Here is a 22,823-nt window from a genome sequence, read left to right as displayed (position 1 = left end):
TCTGGAGATGACTTCTCTCCCATGAGGGAGACCCAGAAGTCCGTCTAGCACATCACCGGTGAGAGCAAAGGGCAAGTTGCCAGCTCTGCTTTTGTGGAACCAGTGTGGAGGTGGAGCTTTGAGGTAATCCCTATGGCAGAGAATATCAATGAATACTGAGTGCAGCAGCTCAAGGAGCTTGATGGGAAGAGCTTTGTCTCATTTACCAAGGAGGGCCCAGAGGTACTTGAGGATGAAGAGAAGAAGGAAATGGAAGAGAGCAAAATCAAGTTGGAGAACCTCTGCAAACTTAAGAAAGAAATCTTGGATAAGGAGGTTATTAAGGTGACTATCTCCAATAGGCTTGTGTCTTCACCCTGCTGCATTGTGACTAGCAACTACGAATGAACGGTTGCATGGAGCACATCCTGAAAGCCCAGGCACTTTGGGATAACTCTACTATGGGCTACATGATGGCCAGAAAGCACCCGAAGATCAGCCCTGTCCACTCCGTTGTGGAGTCTCTATGGCAAAAGGCAGAGGTAGACAAGAATGACAATGCTGTTAAGGACCATGTGGTACTCCTGTCTGAGACTGTGCTGCTCTCTTTTGGCTTTTCACTCGAGTTTCCCCAGACCCACTCCAACCACATCTACATCATGATCCAGCCAGGAGCAGGCACTGATGACAATGAAGTGACAGCAGAAGGACCCAGTGCTGCTATTCCTAATGAGATGCCCTCCTTGAGCATGATGAGGATGCCTCTCACACGAAAGAAGTAGATGAGGAATTTCTTATCTCACACCCTCTGTATATTATCTTCATGGCTCCCCCAGTAGCCTTGAGTGGTCTTAACCCACCTGGTTTCCTCTGCTGATGTCGTGTGCTTTTTCTCTCCTGCCTTTCTGCCTGAGGCAGGAGGCAAAGGCTTCAAGCCTTCTCTTCCCACATTTGACATTGGGTTTGGATGTTGTGTATTGTGGTGTCTTTTGTTGTTGTTTATTTTGTTCTGAAATTACAGTATGCAAAATAAAGAATATGCAGTTTTAAGGGGAAAAAATTTCATCTTTCTCAGGTCTGGTAAGTCAGTTACCATTTGTGCATATGCTTTCAGGCTTCCAAAATGTTATTACTGTTTTCTTCTCTCACTATCTTTGTCTTTCTGGGTTTATGCAAGCAACAAATATCCTTTCCTATTATTTTAGTGGGGTTTAGGCTAGAGCAAAAGTTAATGTGTATGTTCAGTCCAACATCTTTGCCAGAAGTATCTTCTATAGTTTCTGCAATGCCACTTAAAAATTGTGATTTCTTAGACTCCATTAACAAAAGGAAACCATCTGAAACAAGGAAAATGATGGTGGTGAATGAAGTCTGGAGGACTATTTTCAGTTCTGGCCACAACTTTTCAAACTAGCAGAACTGGAATTATTTTACAGGACAGTGACTAGAATATTAATAGAACAATTGAGGGGAACGGGAATGTATTCAAGAGAGAATGAAAATTTCCAGAAGTTGACTTCAAATATTTGAAAAGCTGATGTTCACTTATTTATTCACCCATGTGAGTTCTGCCATGTGCTAGGAAACATTCTTCCAGCCTGTGGACAGAGTAGTAAACATGATCGATTCCCAATTCTGTGGAGCTTATATATCTAGTGGGGGAAAACCTATTTTCTCTGGATGTACTCACTGTAGAAATAGAACAAATGAATAAAAGTCATTAGAAGATAAATTTTAAATGAATACAATGAAGAACTTCAAGTGTTAAAACTGGTAAAGTGTAATGAACAACTTGTTCAAACCCCTCAAAAGGTGATGAGAACTAGCATCTCCCCCCAAAAAAATGTTTAACAGAGAAGTTAATTGCATTGGCTCTGGTCAGAATCCCAACCCCAATCCTTGGTAACTATTGACATTAACCTCTCTGGGGTTCTATTGTTTCACAGGTAAAATCTGACTAATAATAATATACTGTATAGGGTGTTGCGAGGATTGAATAAGTTATGTGTGTAAAGTGCTTAGAAGATTACCTGTAGAATACAGTAAGTACTACATAAGCATTAGCTACTATTATTCATTTTTAACCAATTTTTTATTTTGCATAAATTTTAAACCTATCTAAAAGTTGCAAAAAAAGTACAATGAACATTATATACTCTTTACCTAAATTGACCAGTTGTTAACATATACCACATTTACTCTATCTCCTTCTGTGTGATTGGTTTGTTTCTTTGTTATTGGATCATTTAGTATTAGTTAAATCTTCACCCCTACATACTTCTCTATATAATCTCCCACATAGCCATAAGAAATTACCATACTCACGAAATTTAATACTGATACAATTCTATTCTCTAATAAGTGGTTCATATTCAGTTCTCCCCAATTGTCCCAAAAATGTCCTTTAGCTTTTATTAAAAAAACCATAATCCAGTCAAGAATTGGGTGTTTCATTTAATTGTCATATCTTTTTAGCCTCTTTAATCTAGAATCATTCACTAAGCTTTTTTTGTCTTTTATTACATTTGCATTTTTGAGGAGTCCAGACCATTTTTCCATAATCTACCCCAATTTAGATTTGTCTGATTTTCCTCATGATTAAATTTAAATTTAACATTTCTGACAGATACACTATTCAGGTGAGGTGGTTTTTCAGAACATCACCTGAGGGGACATATGATGTCAGTTTGTCCCATTATTCCCATCTGGTTAATGTGGTGCCTGCCACCTTCCCCTTTGGTTATTAGTAAGTCATCTGTGGTGTCATATTCTGAGACTGTGAATTTTCTAGATAGTCTTTCACCTGGTGGTGTTAGCAATCATGTATGGTTTGTTTGTTTTTTTAATCTCACAATGGGCATGGCATGGTCAACAAGATGAACAAAGAAGATTACTTTGGTTCGGGAAAAGAAGATTGCCATAGGGTACAGTGGGATTCTATAGCCAGTAGTTAGCTCCACTTGGTAAAAGAATTTATAAGCGCTGGTAAAAATGTACATATCTGAAAAGTACTAGCTGAATGACACTGGGTAAATGTCCTTAAATTTATTTTTCCATAAAACAGGAATTATAATTTCTGTCTGATAGAGTTCATTTGTGTATTGATACAAAGAGTAACTTAAAGATGATGATGATGATGATGATGGCTGCACTATTGCAGGATGAATTTGATTCAGTTATGAACATTATTGGATTAATGAAGATGGCACATTTAATCAAATGTTGACTCTAAGATATACAAGATGTCATTGAAATTAAGGCATTGCTTCCTGGGTTTGGACAAATTAGGAAGGGTAGGTGTAGCCAGAAGGAAATAGAGAAGTTTGATCTTTGTCATATTCAGACTTTGTCATAATTGGTGATGATGCATCCAGTCTGAAATGCATGCAGAAGTGGTAAGATTCAATGTTGTACTGTATGAAATAACAATCATCTAAGAAGACTATAAAAACTGTAAGTTTCTAAGCTAAGCTGACCCTTCAGAGATTAGGTGAGGTTTTGGCCCACTGCCAGGGGAGATAAAGTGTTCCATGAATCTAAAAGGTCAGCTCAGGGGAGGAAAGTCAATTTGTGTGTCATCAGATTATAGATAGTAATCATATACTTGCAAGTGATAGCATTGGTCTGAATCCTGGTCTTTTGTGGATAGGTTAAGGCAATTCAACATGTACATTGCTGGGAGAGTTGACACAGGAACAGCCAGAGAGGTCTGCAGCCAACTCTGAGAGGTGTACTTCAGATCCGTGCTGTCCAATATGTGGTCACTAGCCACACGTGATTCAGCTAGAATGAAAGAAGCAATAGTTAATGTACTTTTAGGGTATACTTCTCTAAGTTCTCAAGTATTTTTTTTTTTTTAATTTAAGGTCCTGGCCAGTGTAGTTCAGTTGGTTGGAGGATGGTCCCATAGACCAAGGGGTCCTGGGTTTTATTCCTGATCAGGGCACATCCAGGAGACAGCCGGCCGGTCGATGTTTCTCTCACATTGATATTTCTATCTCTCTCTCTTCCTCTTTCATTTATATATATATATGGAAAACAAAACTTGAATTGAATTTATATTTAATTTTAAATTGATTAAAATAATATAAAATTAGGTTTTTAGTTTCTCTGTTAAACTAACTCATTTTAAGTGCTCAATAGGCACACATGGCTAGTGGCTATTCCAGTAAGACAGTGTAGATATAGAACATTTTCATCACCACAGAAAGTTCTATTAGCACTGCTGAGGAAGTGTTGATAACCTGCCAAAAACCCATGCATAGTGGAAAATAGTTGTTACTAGTCTCACTCTAAAGACCATGAAAGATGTCTAGTGAATAAAAGACTATTTTCTTTGGTCTTATTGCCAACTAAAGGAAAAAAGACTGCAGCAAGCCAGGAGATATTTGATAAAGAAATGGCATCTACTTATACCCTCCCTCCCCCCGCCTCTTTAATGTGGGGAGGGTGAGCTTCGAAACCCTAAGGTCCCCCAGAAGCAAGCTACCTAGAATATTCTCTCTTAAGAGACTATTTTTATATGAGCCATTGTTGGATTCTACTCTCCTTCTGGCCTCTACATTCCCCAGGCAGCTGACTGCCAAGATGGTTGGCAGTGCCCAGGTGTGATACCAGGTAGCTGCTTTTCCTCTCTGTGTGCCGTGTTGGCCCTCTCTACGTGTAGTTTGCATCCATCTGCTCCTGTCGCCCTTCCATGCTGCAGAGTTAGGTGTTGTTTTGTCCCCTGGAGGAAGCCCATATTGTTCTATTCCTACCACAGAAAAAACAAATCAGGAGTAACAAGAAAAAATATGGAGTGTAAGCATGTGTTTCCAGGTCATCAACATGCAAGCAAACGTGCATGAAAATGAGTGTTAATTTACTGCATGATTCAGTGTTTGCAAGACTATCAAGTCATTTCCCATAGGCAGCCCAACAGCCATCACAAGGTAATGAATTTTTATTATAACCATGTATGATGGTTGAACCAGCAAACAAATGATCAAAGAAAAGAACAAAATAATAACAATGGTGATAACAATAATGATAGTGTAATAATTAACTGGCAAAAGCATTTGTAACAGGGGTCAATTGGCTAATGTAGTTGTCGGGGGCAGTTATAACAGATCTGACGTTCTCATTTTAACATTTGTGGTTTCTGCTGCCTTCATTTAAAAACAATCCTGCGATGAAAATAGAAAAAGTTGAATGGATAGTAGTTTGTGTTTTTATTTATATTTTTCATATTGGGTTTTGGAGGCCCTTTAAAATTTGTCTGGAATGTTTTGCAGAAGCTATTAGACCAGAAGAAGACTCCAGCTTTTTGGAATTTTATGTTCGGTTTTGAATTATCATCATTATTCCCAGTTTTCTCATTCATGCTTACACATCACTGATGTTGCTTTAGTTACCTGCAAAACTCAGGGAGGATGTGCTTTCACACAGACCAAACGATTCAGAGGCAAGACCATTTCAAGATAAAAAGGTATTTTAAAAACTCATTTTATCTTTTTTTTAAATCCCTCTTTACTATTTTTCTCGTGTCATATTTTGTTCTTTTTCTTAGTTGTGGTCAACTCTATTGTAATATCTGATGAAAGGAGAGTCGATCTGATTCTAGCCATGTAAAAGTACATGACTTCAGCTTGTCCAAAAGATAATTCTGAGTAACGTAAATAGAGTTTAATGTTTAGTTAGCTCTTTTTCTTGCAAAGTTGTCTCAGTTCGTGCTCATTTTCTTTCCTGGAGTGTTGTTAGTGATCTCATTTTAGCAAGTATCCTCTAGAAGTTCTCAGTCAAAACAAATATTTATAGTTAAGTCCTAAACTCAAATGGAAAATGGCTTTGTATTTATGCTGGGGGCAGGGGGGGGGGGGTGGTTGGGGGGGTGGTTGGGGGGGGATGCGGTGTTAAATGGAAAGGCTGACTTTGTCTTGACTTTAGAAACACAAATGGAGCCACCGCAAACATCATTCAAAGATACTCACACGGATGTTTATTAGAAGAAGCCCCCCTCAGTTAAGCTAAAGCAGAGGGTTAAGAGGCTGTGGGGGCTGTGATCCCACATAACTAATGGGCACACTTTTCCCAGACAGAAGGGCCATGCGTTAGTCATAGTGGTAAATCTGTAGTGACAGACGTTTGTTCTATATTTGTGAATGACCTGATTTGGCATGCATGCAGCTCGTTCCACTGACAATAATGGTAACATGGTGTGAGGGAGAGGGAGAGGGAGGGAAGAAAGGAACTGGAATTAGGGGAGGAGGCACAGTAGAGGGAAGAGAGAAGTCCAGGCAGAGAAAGGGAGAAGGGGAAAGGACTATTAAACAGTGGAAGATCAGAAGCATCTAAGGGTGACTCAAGGGGAACCTGCCGTTAGTAGAGCATTATTTTCATTTGGGAGCAATTCTAATTGATTGGAGAGAATCGCCTTTCTTTCCTCCATGTCCCCTCCCCCTTTCTCTCCCTTCTCTCCCCTGCAATCTCTGGGGAAGATAGATATGCTGATAGCTGTCAACTGGTGCAGGATGCTTCTGCATCAAGGAATTCCTTGTAATTTGCAAAACTTGCCTGGTCCTTTACCATTTGCTGCAATCCTGCAACCCCTTCAGGTAAGAAAGAAACTGGCCCAGAGTGATGAAAAGAATGAAGGCTGTCAATAATTTGAAGAGAAGTAACGTTATGCCCTCTGCTACCTCCCTCCCCTCAAGCCATTCATTCTTAAAGTAACAAATATAATCCATGGCAAGAGCAATTATGATATGCAAAGACACCTCTGGCTAGAGTGAGCTAGGAATGGTGGGCAGAGCACTGAATGAAAGACAGGACTCCTTCTAATGCTACAGATTTGCTGTGTGACCATGGACAAGTCACTGACCCTCTCTGAGCCTATTTCCTAACCTGTAAAGAAATAATTCAAAAGAAGATCTCTAGGGGCCTTTGAGCATTTACTCTTCCTGTTACTCTGATTAAGCATCCTTGCTCTCTGCTCCAGGCTCTGCCATTTCAGCGAGACAGTCCCCTGCTCACTACTTCCCCTCTTTCTGGACTTTCCAGCATCACCACTCACAGTGGGGTCTGAGGTCAAACTTCTCCAAAAAGGCTTGATTGGTTTACCTAATCACTATCCAGTATAAAGAACCCCTTCAGGGCAAAATTGCCCTGATACCAGTACAAAGGGAGCACATCAGAAGCAACTGTATAGCTTTTTCAAAGTATACTTTCTAGGGACCCATTGATAGGAAATTAATTGGAACCTCCATCTGGTGTTTAATTGGACATCTGGTCTTTTGAAAAGACTCCCCAAGTGACTCTTCTATGCACCTCTGGACCAGAGACACCGCTTTTGGGTCAGGTGCTCAGCCTTGGTCCAATCATGTAAAGGGGTTTGTCTAATGAAATGCAAACAGGAGTTTGCTGCAAAGACAGTAAAGGTTTATTTAAGGAAATGGCACCAAACCAGGAGTCATAGGTGAGCTGTTAGTCTAAGACCTGGTTCTCTGACAGCTTCTAGGGGAGGGTTATACAGCGGGAAAGTATTCATCATGGTGGAGCTAGACTCATGGTCTCTGTTGATTGGTTAGCACTGTGGTAGGGAGTAGTTGGTCATCGCATCTGGTCCTGATGTCAGCCACGGTGTTGCTCTGTCTGGTTTCACAAGGCATGGCCAGTGGGGTGATTTGTTCTTCTGGGTCAAGAGCTGAAACACAGCTGAGGCCTAGATGTTATATGTAGTTTGAGTAAAACTTTGTTTCTGTGGTCAATAGACCAGGGCTTTGTTCCCAAGATTATTTGATATTGACCAAGACCTCATTGTTCAGAGGGCTTAATGATTAAAGAAGTGGACATGCAAAGGAGAGGGATGTGAATGAGTCAGGGTGCTCCTGGCTAGACAAGGCCAGTTTGAATCAAAAGGAAAGAAAGAAAAAAGGTCAGGTTAAAGAAATAAAGTTTCCGCACGGCTAGAATCCACTCTTCCCGGGAAGTAGAGTCCTGGGTGCAAAACATGGCAAGCACTCCGAAATCCATTGAATCCTTATATGCCCTATCTACCTCTCCATCAATCTGTCTATCCTTTCTGCTATCCACCTACACACTAGGTATCACCACATGTTAGAGTGTTTCTAAAAACTGGAAACTGAGGAGTACATTCCAGCTGTGGTAACAGAGAAGATAGAGCATGTAATTCTAGATTTCATCTCGGGATTAGAATTTAGCTTCTCAGAATAATAATTCTTTATTCTACAGCCTTTCTCAATCATACTACCTCCAAGGCAGTTGTACCTAGGAAGGAATTTATTCTTTTCTGGGTTACATGAGAGCACCTTACTGAATGACTTATGAAATAAAACTGCTGTTCATTTCCTTTATCAAAAAGAAGCCAAGAAAAACAAAGATGAAGAAGGAGAAGGAGAGAAAGGAAAATAAAAACAGAAGAAAGAGGAGAAAATTCACATCAGACAGTCTAATTTCCATGGCTGACATTAGGAGGTCCTTGGGAAAGGATGGGCTACAGGAAGTGAGGAAGACTGGGCAGTGATTTATCCAACATAATGTTTCCTAAGCTCCAATTTGTATAATGTATAAGAGAAACAGAAGATACAGCCTTGCCTTCACTGAACTGAAAATACACATAGAAAAGATCTACAACATTAAATAAGATAATATATATTAAGAATATAGCTCAGCTGAAGTGGCTCAGTGATTGAAAATTGGCCTATGAACCAGGAGGTCACAATTCAATTCCCAGTCAGGACATATGCCCAGGGTGTAGGCTCCATCCCCAGTAGGGAGCATGCAAAAGGCAGCCAATCAATGATTCTCTCTCATCATTGATGTTTCTATCTCTTTCCCTCTCCCTTCCTCTCTGAAATCAATAAAATATGTATTTTTTAAAATGAATATAATATGTGCCAAGACTACTGTATGGTCTCAATAGATGCTAGTTCCCTTTTCCCTTAGACAAAGAAGTTGTTTAAACACTGTCTGTCTATCAGACTTGCCTAACCTTCAGTCCAACTTCCTTCTCCTTTGCCTACCTCTCCTTGATTTTCGAGGTTACCTTGCAGTTAGTGTGACCACATGAAACAGGAGAAGTCTGCTGGTATTTTTCTCTACCCTTTTGTACTATGTTGAATAGTGTCCCAAAATAATTCATGTCTACCTGTAAATGTGACCTTGTTTAGAAATAAGATCTTTGCAGACATAATTAAGATAAAATGAGATCCTACTGGATTCGGTTGGGCACTAAATGCTAATCCTATCTAATAAAAGAGAAACATGGTAATTGGCGTACAACCGCTACCCTTCCCATTGGCTAATCAGGGCAATATGCAAATTAACCGCCAGCCAAGATGGCGGTCAGCAGCCAGGCAGCTAGAAACTAACATGAGGCTTGCTTGCTTCAGTGACGGAGGACTCCAACGTTCCCCGCCTGCCTCTGCAGGCCTCTGAGCTGCAACTCTAAGCAACTATGTAACAAATATAGAAGCTAAACAAAACCCCAGAAACCTGCTTTAGTCCGCCGGGCTTCAGCCAGCAGGATCGCAACATTGTAAGCAAAGGCCAGAAACCTACTTTCAGCAGTGGAGGCCTAAGAGCTGGAGCCAAGCCTCAAAGCTAAAGCTGGCCCAGAATAAAAAAGAAAAAGAAAAAAAGGAGCGGTTGGGAGCTTTAGTCACCCCCAGAGTGAAAACAGCCCTCAGCCCCTCACCCAGACTGGCCAGGCACCCCAGTGGGGACCCCCACCCTGAAAGGTGTGTGACCAGCTGAAAACAGCCATCATCCCCTCACCCAGGCTGGCCAGGCACCCAACTGGGGACCTCCACCCTGATCCAGGACACCCTTCAGGGCAAACCAGCCGGCACCCACCCGTGCACCAGGCCTCTACTCTATATAGTAAAAGGGTAATATGCTTCCCAGCACTGGGATCAGTGGAGCCGCGAGGCCTCCCGGCACCAGGATCAGCGTGACAGGGGGCAGCGCCCAAACCCCCTGATCGCCCTGTGGCTCTGTGTGTGACAGGGGGCGGGGCCACAACCTCCCTATCGGCCCTGCTCTGTTCCTGACAGGGGAAGGCACCCCAACCCCCTGATCACCCTGCGGCTGTGTGTGTGACAGGGTACAGAGCCCCAACCCCCCTGATGGGCCCTGCTCTGTGAGTGACAGGGGGCAGTGCCCCAACCCCCTGATTGGCCCTACTCTGTGCATGACAGGGGGTGGCGCCGCAACCTCCCCATCGACCCTGCCTTGAGTGTGACAGGGGATGGTGCCCCAACCCCCCAATCGGCCCTACCCTGAGCATGACTGAGGGTGGCATCACAACCTCCCGATCGCCCTGCTCTGTGCATGACAGGGGGCGGCGCCCCAACTCCCCAATCGGCCCTGCTCTGAGCCCAACCAGGGGCTGCACCTAGGGATTGGGCCTGCCCTCTGCCACTGGGGAGCAGGCCTAACCCAGCAGGTCGTTATCTCCTGAGGGGTCCCAGACTGCGAGAGGGCACAGGCTGGGCTGAGGGACCCCCCTCCCTCCCGAGTGCACAAATTTTTGTGCACCGGGCCTCTAGTGTCCTTATAAGAAGAGGGAAATTTGGACACAGAAGTGCAGACACAGAGGAGAGAAGGCCATTTGAAGATGGAGGCAAAGATTGGGGTGATGTATCTACTTCAGGAATACCAAGGATTGCTGGAAAGACCAGAAGCCAGAAGAGGCAAGAAAGGATTCTTCCTTATAAACTTCAGAGGGAGGATGGCGCTGCCCACACCTGGATGTTGGATTTCCAGCCTCCAGAACTGTGAGAGAACAAATGTATATTGTTTTCAGCCTCCCAGTTTGTGGTACTTTGTTATGGCAACCCCAGGAAACTCCCTCTTTCTACTTCCTAGAATGAGGATACATTGCCTTGAGGAATTGCAGACATCTTATGAGGACCTAAGCCATATTCTAAGTAAGGATGGTAGACCAGGAAGACAGTAGAAACCTGCTTCCTTGGGGCAAATTCCCTAGACTCTAGGTAAATAAATCATAGGTGTTTCAATTATTGTCACTCAAGTTTTCTGTTAAGGGTGGAACATTTCTGACTAATGCCCTCTGTGAAGAAGAAATTACATGAAAATAACCTGAGTTCATGTCTCAGCTGTGTTATTATGCAGATGGGTAGCCCTGGGCAAGTCATAAAAACTTCTTAAATGTCATTTTATTCCTCTGTAAAACAAAAACAGTAATATTTTTAAATGGGATAGTTTATGAGAAAGCCAAGGGTCATCAATAGGAAAGAGGAAACTAATACAAATTACCAAGACTGGAATCCCAAGGGACCTGGATCCTGTGTTGAATATCAATACACAAGCAATAGAAAGACTGTTTTACCCACCTCTGTCCTTGCTGGGACAACCACAATCCCCCTCCCCCCCCCTTTTCCCCCCCAGTAAGGATCTCTTAACAGCCCTGGTAAAGGTACTTTATAAAATATAAAGAATCATACCAGCATTGGGGGTTAATTACAAATTAAATAGCTTCACCACACAAATTATATAAGAAATGTTACTGGGTCAACCTGGCATGGCTCAGTGCTTGAGCATCAATCTATTTGATTCCTGGTCAGGGCATGCGCTCAGGTTGCAGGCTCCAATCCCAGTGAGGGCTGTGCAGGCAGTGGCCAATCAGTTCTCTCTCATCATTGATGTTTCTCTCTCTCTCTCTCTCCCTCTCCCTTCCTCTTAGAAATGGTTCTGGGGTAAAGGACTCCACATGCTCTCATCCATCCAAAAAGAACAGAGGTGGTTTTTTCCAGTTCTTTCTGGGATAGTCCCATCCCATCACCTTCCTAATCCTTGCCCTTCTTGCCCAGAGTATGGCCTTCCCATCCCAGAGCCCACCCTTTGGTTGTGAGCAAATACATGACATGAGTTAATAGCCTGTGGCGTCAACACTTCCCTTAGAACCAACAGCAGAAAAGATAAGGATGGAAACTTGTTCCAAAAGCCCATGGTCCCTGATGTAATTAAACGGCAAACTTCAAGGGAGGCCACAGAAGCACACACAGCTCCATGGAAGTGTGAAGTAGTTGCTGAACTTTCTCAGAAGGGCATGTTCAACAGGCTGCCTCTTTACCCACTTCCCACTTCATAAAAAGGGCTCTTCATGAGAAAGCTCAGTTTTTATGAAGGGCTGCACCTTCCCAATGTTCACTGCATCAAGACACAGGCCCATGCTTGTCCTGGGGTCCCAGCTGCATTTGCGTCTTGTTCTCAGAATTCAATTCAAATCTCCTGTTTGCCAATTCAAGTCTAAAAACAGGCAGGCCCTGGTCTGTCATTTGCCCTTCCTTCCACCCTTCCACACCCTCTCACCACTGTGGAGCTAAGTGAATACAGTTTTCCAAATATAGCTCTGCAGCCAGTGTGTTAGGCCTTCTAATGAGTGATGGTAATTGCTCCTGCTATTTTCCAAAATGAAAATCAACCTCTGAAGAGCAGCTGGTCTGTTGTAATGTTCTGCTCCCTCCGATTACATCCTCCATTCCTACAAGTCAGTCAAAGCCTAGCCTTGACTGCTTCATCTGTGAGCAGGGCCTGTGGGACGCGCTGGAGGAATGTGCTGATGGCAGGGAAATGGAATAAGCGTGCTATTGTGTGCTTTATTATGTTTAAGGGAATAGGGAGTAGAGAGGGGGAAGACCTGTTTTAACTTTTGATTTCTAAGATATCGGTTATGTGTTGTGCTGATTGATATATCTGAAAAGATAACCAGGTTTTTAGAGGGCAGAACAAAGCTGTTTCCATCCTCCTTTTTTCAAGAATCACTCCAAAACAACAAAGAGGACACGAAGCAAAAACACAAACCCTGTATTCTTTACGGACAGGAGACATCTGTAATCTGGAACCACAGTATATGAAGATGAGAAACAGATGGAGGAATGGTAAGGCACTTAGTAGATCTATGGAAAGTCAGACCTAACCGCCTGAGGGTGACATCATAACGAGTCAAGCCGATTCACTCTGCACGGCACAGGAGCCTCCAGGAGTTGAGAGGCCCACGTGTCGCAGTGGGCCAGAGGGAACATGGCCCTGCAAACAACCCACATGGGGAAAAGGTAATAATACTAGCTACCATTTGTGAAGCGTTTGTTGGTGCCTGGCCCTTTACACACATTCTCTACTGCAATCCTCACAATTAATAGCATTTTACAGATGCAAACACTAAGGCCAGGAGGGATAAAGTAATTTGTCCCAGATAACAAGAGAAAGATATTAAACCAATGCTTAGCTGGCCCTGAACAACACAGGTTTGAACTGCACGGTCCACTTATAATTATTTGAGTCAACAATTTGAAATAACTCCCAGACAAGTCACACAGCCTAAAAAGGACAATGTAAGCTTACCGTATCGATAAATACGGTACACTACTGTAAATGTATTTTCTCTTTCTTATGATTTGCTTAATAACATTTTATTTTTCTAGCTCATTTTATTGTAAAAATAGAGTATATAATACATATAACATAGAAAATATGTGTTAATTGACTGTTATATGTGTTACTTACCAGACTTCTGGTCAATAGTATGCTATTAGTAGTTAAGTTTTTGGGGGAATCAGAAGTTATACGTGGATTTTTGACTGTGCAGGGGTTGGTACCCCTAATCCCTGCCCCCTGTTGTTCAAGGGTCAACTGTATTTTTAGTTCAAAGCCTTATCAGTAGCCTCCACCACCTCTCTATGTGAAACCATGAGTACCAGCATTTCCGTGTTGACTATGTGGCCAGGTTGTCACATGGTTGGTAGGCATGATAGCAAGTTCCGGGCAGAGCTGCTGCTGTCTGGGATCAGGCTTTACTGTTTTGTTTAAGGTGCTTGTTGTTTTGAAAATTCATATGGAAACAAAAGTGTTACCACCTCCCCGCTGGCCATCCTCAACAGGATCTAGTCTGCAGGAGCCTCCTGCTGGGATGAGAGTGTGCCTAGAAAGTGAGTCTTCAGAGGTCCATAGTAGCTGAGGGTCCATCAAACACACTGGCCTGTGTCCTGAGAGGGAGGGTGGGGCATCAGGGAAACTGCTAATCTCTTCCTACACTTGCCTATTTGCTGCTGCCCCTCTACCTATCCTGCACCACCCAGAACAGGTACACACCCCACTGCTGCTTTCTGCCCCTGCAGGTCACCGACAGCACAAAATCTGGGTCATGAAGAAACAAAGCATCCATTGTCAAAATTGCAAAATAAAGACTGCAGTGTTTATTCTCTATCTTATTTATGTTTTCTGTTCATGGCTCAAAAATCAGTCATCAGGCACTCGATGAGAATCTACTGTGTCCACAGTCACCATGTTGGGTGCTGTGGAAGTGAGAAAGACAGTGGGCATTATGTCTGCTCACAAAAGCCATAAGCAGCCAGAGAGCTGCAGCATCAGTCCCTGCAAAGGGATAGGCAGGTATGAGGTGTGTGCAACTGAGAGCTAGTGAGTGAAATTATCTCATTGTTACTGAAATTATCTCATTGCCTGTTTGCAGTTCTGGATCTTCCATTAAATTGTGAATCCTTTTCTTTTTTGTCAAAGGCCTTATTTGTGTTATTTCTGAAACCAGTTGCCAAAACCACAGCGGTATTACTGCAGAGTGAAGTAAGACTTTTCCTACCCAGATCTGAAACCCCCTCCTCTTACGCATAGTGTGCTTGTTCTCAAGGTCCCCAGTTCAATTTCAGCTAAAGAATTAACTGTTTCCTATCTATCTCTCACATTTGCAGAGTTTCCACCCCGAAATGAAAACCTGTGGGAGAAGATCCGAATCTTTCAGTTGTCGAGTCCCTTGACAGGGAGCTGCTCTTGATTTATACTGTAACCAGGCATTGATTCATCCACACTAGTGTATAGAGAGTCTCAGAATGAGCCCAGGATGGGTCAGCTGGGGTTCAGGCCTGCTGGGACACATCCAGACAACTGAAGTTTATTTGCACAGGGGCTGAGTAGCCTCCTGGGAGAGCATTAAGGGAGAAATAAACCAGGCACAATGACTTTGACTCAGTAAAAAGTCTTAATCATTCTAGGGAAGGGGCAGTTCTCTCAGTAATGTGATCTCTGTCATGTAGATGTGTTTCCTGGTCCAATACCCACTGGCCACTTGTTTGCATCCTATGCAGAGGTGGCAATGGGGATATGTGTAAATAAAAATAAAAAGAGCTGTTTATTGAAATTCGTAAAATCTTAAAGCCCGAGTGACTGTTCCTAAATAGAAGAAGACATTCTTTCTGTCAAGCTGCAAAGCTTTGGTCTAGCAAGTGCTCATGGTGCTGGGGATGCTGCTGCCCAGGCATGGCAATGAGCAGTAGCACTAATTCCAGGAGGCGCTGTTCACAGTGGAGTAGCCATACCACCCACCTGCTGGGCAGAGCAGTGATGGTGTGGGACCATCAACCAGCAAGAGACAACATGGCCTGGTGGAGCAGCAGACATTATGGCCAGCAGCAGGGATTTTGGTGTCCAGCAGGGGAAAACGGAGCCAAATGAAGCAGCAGGGGAAGCACAGTAGTATCTGCACGAATATAAATAAGACCATCTACTGGCCCTCTCTGGGGAGGAGGGTGCAGAGGTGGGGGCTGGGAAGGGGTGGGGGAAGAGGTAGGGTGGGGGGTGGGGAGGAAAGCCTTGGGGGCTGCCATTCTGTGTTAGGCTTGTGACTGGAAGAACTAGGGATGTTTGCTCTTAGTCATGGATTTGAAGGCATTTGGGGAAATTTGGATTTCTTCTATCTACTCATACAAACACACATAAATGCACATACTTACATGTATATCCTACCAAAGATGTGCTCTGGATGTAAATACTCATGTGTATCAGGGCTCTGCTTGTATATGAATTATAAATAGTTAAAACCAGGTGGGGGTGGGTAACAGTTGTGTGATGGGGTCTAAATGGGTGAGTATTAGGGTCTTATGCATAGTGTGATTGCTCTCAAGTTATATGCTTTGTGCTGCTGCCTACAATTTTTATTAGGAAAGGTGACCATGCTAAAAAAAATGTTGTTTTTTTTAAAAAATTTTCTTTGAAAACTTACTTGATATAATCCAACCTTATCATTTTATAAATGAGAAAATGGGAACACAGAGATCTCAAAATGACTTGCCTGAGGTTGTGAAGACAACAGTAATGGATTAATGGCTCAAGTCCAATTTTTTTGTTTTATTTTATTTTCCTATTACACCATACAGAGAAAGTATATACACTAGAACAATGAAGTCTGGATATTGTACAGAACTCTGTGTGTTTCTCAGTTTTAAATGGTTAGAGGTTTGAGAACTGGCTTATTAGATCTTTAATTCTTTTAGCTATAAATTATAGCAAGAAAAATATTAGCTATGGGGACAGTAATGTAGATTAAATTAATACAATTTGGTATCAAATGACCGCAGTTAATACAATTTTATATTCAACTTTAAAGTTGAATTTAGAGTCTACTAGACATGTTGTACTAATCAGAAATGTAGAACAAAATGAGATCATTGTGTTTCAGAATGGGCTTTGCAAAACAATGGTCCATTTTTTTAAGCACAGAAGGAGAGCAAAAAAGATGACAAGAAAGTTCCAGAAGTTCATGAGTAAATGTTGAGAGAATAGAATTATTCACTGAAGAAGAGAGAGCAAAAGAGGCTAATCATTTCCAGGGAAGTGAAGAATCTCTTAGCTGAGATGAACTACTTTTCTCCCCAATAAGGAAGATAGAATAACTGCAGATCTTTAGAAACACCATGGGAGAGTGAGGTGGTAGAGTCAATAGAATTGAAATGGTGACACATACCTTTGAGGTTCTCTAGCCCTTGCAGAGTTGTAAAGCTCAGAGGTAGTAGATGTTAAATGACCAGTCCAGGAAGGAAATGGTGGCTAAATGACTACTGGTCTCTGTTATTATTTCAGGAAATATTAAGTGTCACCATATGTTGAAAGCTAAAGGTAATTTATCAAGGAGGAATATGGGTAGGGAGGAGGCTGAGGACACCACTTTCCATATGTATGCTAAGATGGTCACTTGGAATACCTGCTCACTTGCACAGCTGGCTCCCCTACCAGATCTGAGTGTTCTGTACTCTGCTCCAGCCACTCCTACTATCCAATTAGATTCCCAGCTACTGGATGGTCCTGTGACTGAAGTCCATGAAATTAGAAATAAGATAAAACACTTAAAAAAACACACACAAAAACTTTGGGACTTCCAGTCAAAATGGCAGAGCAGGCCTTCCACAATCACATTACACTAAATTTGAATGTAGTTGTGGCTCAGCAGTTGAATTTTGATGCAGGAACCAAGAGGTCACAGGTCAATTCTTAGTCATGCTCAGGTTGATGGCTAGATTCCCAGTGGGAAGTGTACAGGAGGCAGCTAATCGATAATGTTCCTCTCTCATCAATATTTCTATCTCTCTATCTCTCTCCTTTTTCCTCCCTCTAAAATATCAATAAAAACATATTTTTTTAAAAAATACAACTAAATTATTAAGAACCACTTGAAGACTAGGTGAACAGATTTTCTGTAACTAAAGATATAAAAGAGAAACCACATTGAGACTAGTAGGAGGGACAGAAAAATAAAATGGGCTGGTCACATAACCACTGTGACAGCTAAGAATTAGGAGGGATATCTCGACTGTGGAGGTTTCCTCTGAGGAGCTAGGGGACACAGCCCCACACCAGACTCTCCAACACAGAGGACCAGAGCCAGGAATAAGTCCCCACAACAGCTAGCTGTGAAAATCAGCAGGGACTCAGCCTGGGTGAGATGGAGGGCTCATGAGTCCTCTTGAAAGGCCCAAGCATAGACTCATTCACTCACACTTTCCTTAATCCCCAGAGAAGGAATAGCAGCTCAAAAAAGGACATTGTGGCAGGAAATGAATTGTCTGGCTTCAGGGCAAGGGCTGAAGAAACAGCTCTCTCTGGGACTGAAGTGCTGGCAGGTGTCATTGTTCATTTGTTGAGTCCTCTCTCCATCCATCTGGTAGGTTCCGTTGTTCCTTTGCTGAGCCCTCCTCCTCCACAGTCTGCAGGTACAGGTAGGTGCCAAATCTGAATCTCCATTAATCTGGCTAACACTACTCTTGCCCCAACCAGGTGATATTCTGAGACCTTGCCCCAGTCAAGTCACACACCAAACCTGAGCCTCTTTCAGAGGCTAATCCACACAAGCAGCTGGCCTGGGTCCATACTGTGGACTTTTCTAAGATCTATCAAAGGCACACAAACTTCAAACAAACAGTGACTGGCCTCAGCATACCCTGTACATCTTGCCTCAAGCCTGGCAATAGTGGCAGCCAGCCTCAGTTGACAACATAACCACTCCCAGACACCTCTAAGCTCAGCACAGTCATCTACCAGCTGCAGAAACCTGGTAGATCCTACCAGGTGGCTGTGGGCCAGATACAGGTAGTGGCTGACCTTGGCCTGCACTGAGTTACCTCCCAAGAGACCACAGAACCAACACACCTGGTGGCCAGTTTCAGACCACATCAGACCACCACACAATTAGCACCACAAATGACAAAAAGAAAGGATTGCCTTGGCAGACACCAGAGCCTGGCTAAAGCCAATCCTTCTCTGTAGGGTCTGCTATAGTCATGGCCAGTCCTCACAGCCAATCAGCCCAAAAGTCAATCTCACCCATTGATGTGCCAGCAACAATCAAGGTTCAACTATAACAGGAGAGCACACACAACCTACCAAAGAAACACTCCTGAAGCACCCAGCTCATGTGAACAGAAAAACTGTGCCATTGGGCCCCCCGAGGACACCTGCAACATGAGGCCACTCTGCCAAGACCAGGAGATATAGTAGATCTACCTAATAGATAGAAACAAACAGGGATGAATCCAAAATGGAAACAAAGAGTGTGTCACAAATGGAAAAACAGAACAAAACTCCAGAAAAAGAAATAAACAAAATGGAGGTAAATAATGTATCTGACACAGCATTGAAAACACTGGTTATAAGGATGCTCATGGAACTTAGGGAAAGAATAGCTTATTTCAGTGAGAACTTCAACACAGAGATAGGAAATTTTAAAAAAGAGACATGGAAACCATAACAAAGAATCAATTAGAAATGAAGAGTACAATAACTGAAATGAAGATTACATTACATTAAAGGGAATCAACAACAGACTGGGTGAAACAGAGGATAGAATCAGCAATTTGGCAGACAAGTTAGAATAAAACACCCAATAGGAACAGCAAAAAGAAAAAAGAATCCAAAAAATAAGGATAATTTAAGGGATTTCTGGGACAATATCAAGCATTACAACCTTCATTTCATCGGGGTACCAGGAGAAGAGCAAGCAAGCAAGGGATTGAGAACCTATTTAAAGAAATAATAACTGAAAAATTCCCTTACTTGGTGAAGAAAAAAGACACACAAGTCCAAGAAGTGTAGAGAGTCTCAAACAATAGGCTCACACCAAGACACATCATAATTAAAATGCTAGTGGTTAAAGACAGAGAGAATCTTAAAAGCAGCAAAAGAAAAGCAGTTAGTTACCTACAAGCAGGCTCCCAAAAGACTGTCAGCTCATTTCTCAACAGAAACTTTTCAGGCTAGAAGGGACTGAAACAAAATATTCAAAGTGATGAAAAGCCAGGACCTACAATCAAGATTACTCTACCCAGTAAAACTATAACTTAGGATCAAAGGAGCAATAAAGAGTTTCCCAGACAAGAAAAACCTGAAGGAGTGCATCAACATCAAACCAGTATTACAAGAAATGTTAAAGGAACTTCCTTAAGAAGAAGAAAAAAATATGCATAAGAAAACATAACAAAGAAAAACTTCTCACTGACAAAAGCAAACATATAATAAAAGAAGTGGATCAACCAACACTAAAGCTAGTGCAAAGATTAAAAGGCAAAAGTAGTAAAATTGTGTGCAATTACAATAGTAAATTAAGGAATACACACACACAAACACACACACACACACACAAAGTAAAAAAAAATTATAACGAAAACCTAAACATGGAGGAGGTGAGTCAAAAATGCCGGGGATTTTACAATGTGTTCAAACTTAAATGACCATCATCTTAAAATAGACAGTTATAAACATGGCTTGGTATAAATGAAGCACATAATAACCACAAGCCAAAAACCTGCAAGAGATATACAAGAAATAAAGAGAAAGGAATCCAAACACATCACTATAGAAAGTCACCAACATAAAAAAGAAGAGAGCAAGAAAAGAAGAAAGGAACAAAAAAGATCTATAAAAACAATCAGGAAACGACTGATAAAATAGCAATAACTTCATACCTATCAATAATGGTATGATAAAGAAGATGTGTTCCATATCTACAATGGAATATTACTTGGCCATAATAAAGAATGAAATCTTACCCTTTGTGACAACATGGATGGACCCAGAGGGTATTATACTAAGTGAAATCACAAAGACAAATACTGTATGATTTCACATATATGTGGAATCTTAGAAACAAATAAGTGAACAAACAAAATAGAAACAAACTCATAAATAGAGAACAAACTGATTGTTCTCAGATATGGTGGGGGGAGGGGTGGGGGGGGTGAAAAAGCTGAAGAGGTTAAAAAGTACAAATTGGCAGTTACAAAACAGTCATGAGGCTGTAAAGTTCAGCATAGGAAATATAGTCAATAATATTGTAATAACTATGTGCAGTGTAATTGGGTGCTAGGCTTAGGCAGATCACTTCATAAGTTATATAAATGTCTAAACACTATGCTGTACAACCTGAAACTAATGCAGTATTGAATGTCAAATTTAATTTTTTAAAATTTAAATTAAAATTTTTTTTAAATAAAAATACTTTTGGGTGTCCAATTTATTTCACTTAGTATATAACTATTTCACTTAGCATAATATGTATTCACTGTGGGTTGCCACCACCCCTACTTCATTTTAGGCAGTGGTCAGGAGGTTGTTGGACTGCGCATCACTTAGGAAGGTCACTTTGGCCATGACAATGTGTAATATGCTAAGTGAAATAAGTCAGACAGAAAAAAATAAATACTGTGTGATTTCACTTACATGTGAACTTTAAAAAATGAATAAAATAAAACAGCAACACACTCATGGATACAGAGAACAAATCAATGGTTGCCAGAGGGGAGGGGTGGGAGGTTGGGCAGAAAAGGTGAAGGGGAATGAGAGGCACAAACTTCCAGTTAAAAAAAATGAGCCACAGTGATGTTGTATATAGCACAGAGAATATAGTCAATAATCCTATATAATAAAGAAGCAATATGCAAATTGACCATCACCCCAACACACAAGATGGCCACCCCCATGTGGTCAAAGATGGCCGCCCCCATGTGGACACAAGATGGCTGGCAGGGGAGGGCAGCTGTGAGGGACCAGGACTGCAGGAGAGGGCAGTTGGGAGGGACCCAGGCCTGCAAGGGAGGGCAGTTAGGGGCAATCAGGCTGGCAGGGGAGTGGCTAGGGTGTGATCAGGCTGGCAGACAGAAGCAGTTAGGGGCAATCAGGCAGGAAGGCAGGTGAGTGGTTGGGAGCCAGCAGTCCTGGATTGTGAGAGGGATGTCCTATCGGGCCTAAAAGGGCAGTCGGACATCCCTCAAGGGGTCCCAGATTGGAGAGGGTGCAGGCTGGGCTGAGGGACACCCTCCCCCACCCCCCATGCACAAATTTCGTGCACCGGGGCCTCTAGTATCCTAATAACTTTGTATGGTGACAGATGGTTACTAAGCTTTTTGTGGCGAGCACTTCATAGGTATACAAATGTCAAATCACTATGCTGTACATCTGAACCTAATATAAGTATGTCAACTATAATTTAAAAATTAAGGGACTTGGGACAGTGGCAGTCATGGTGTCAACCTGTAAGGATCTGCATCCGCAGAAAACATCCGTGTAACGTGGAGGAGGGCAGCCCAGGTAGCAGGACCTGCACCCAGCAGGGCTACATTTTTTTCTCACAGCAAGAATGGGCGCTTCCTATTGTGTCTGTGATGAGAAAAACAAAGTCCCAATTACTGACAGATGTGGGGGCTACTGTCACATGCAAGGTCTGATCCATTCATGCTTTCCCAAAGTACACACCCTCTCTGTGGGATCCACACAACTTAAGAACTCTTTTCGAGGAACTATCCTCAAGGAAGATATCCGAGCTACTGAAAAAGACAAGGTTGAAATTTATAAGGGTTTTCATGTGGGTGCATTGTCTTGGGCAAAGTGACCTCCCTAGGTGAAACACATACAACTACCTCCTGACCACTACTGAAAATGAACAAGGGGTGGTGGTGGCCACCGTGAATCAGGTGTCCAGATGGATCCCATCAGCTGGTGTGAGAGGCAGTGCCCTAAGACCCACACAAAAGAATTCCGGAAAGTGGCCCTTGTACAACCTGGATTCTTGTCGACCTAGGAAGCAACATTTTGCCCCAGGGAGAGGGGTACACTGTTTCCAAGAGCACAGGTATGAAAGGAACAGTAAGATGCTATTGTCTTTATTCAAACACCTGGGATCAGACTGCGACCAGCTCTAGAAAAAGTCTGCAGGAAACTTACGCTACTCTGTAGATGCAACAATTTTCTTATGAACCTTTCAGTGGAATGAAATCTTGGGTGATAAATTTCTCCTCTGGAGGCTCTATTAAAATAAATAAATAAATAAATAAAACATGGTATAATGTTGAAAATAGCCTATTCCTTCTGATAGTCTTATAAATACATAATTTTTGCTGTCACAAAGAAAAACATTTTTATGAAAAGAATTTCATAGTGAAAAATTAATTAATAAAAAGACTTTGGATGCATATAATGTCCTAATCTCTTAATATGCTTCAATTAACATCTGAAACATGATAATTAATGCCACCCCCTGTGTCACCTTT

General features: G+C 42.2%; 1 pseudogene across 1 annotated transcript; it reads left to right on the top strand.

Moving 5' to 3' along the window:
* Nucleotides 1-395: 395 nt before the first annotated feature.
* LOC308515492 (exosome complex component CSL4-like) lies at nt 396-22,354 on the top strand (annotated as a pseudogene). The gene is made up of 3 exons: nt 396-757; nt 21,830-22,138; nt 22,188-22,354. The product of its transcript is annotated as an exosome complex component CSL4-like (transcript).
* Nucleotides 22,355-22,823: the final 469 nt, after the last annotated feature.

Source organism: Myotis nattereri, assembly GCF_964212035.1.
Source record: "Myotis nattereri genome assembly, chromosome: 3".
Lineage (NCBI taxonomy): Eukaryota > Metazoa > Chordata > Mammalia > Chiroptera > Vespertilionidae > Myotis > Myotis nattereri.
The sequence above is the reverse complement of the archived record's forward strand: the minus strand, read 5'-3'. Positions and strand labels throughout refer to the sequence as shown.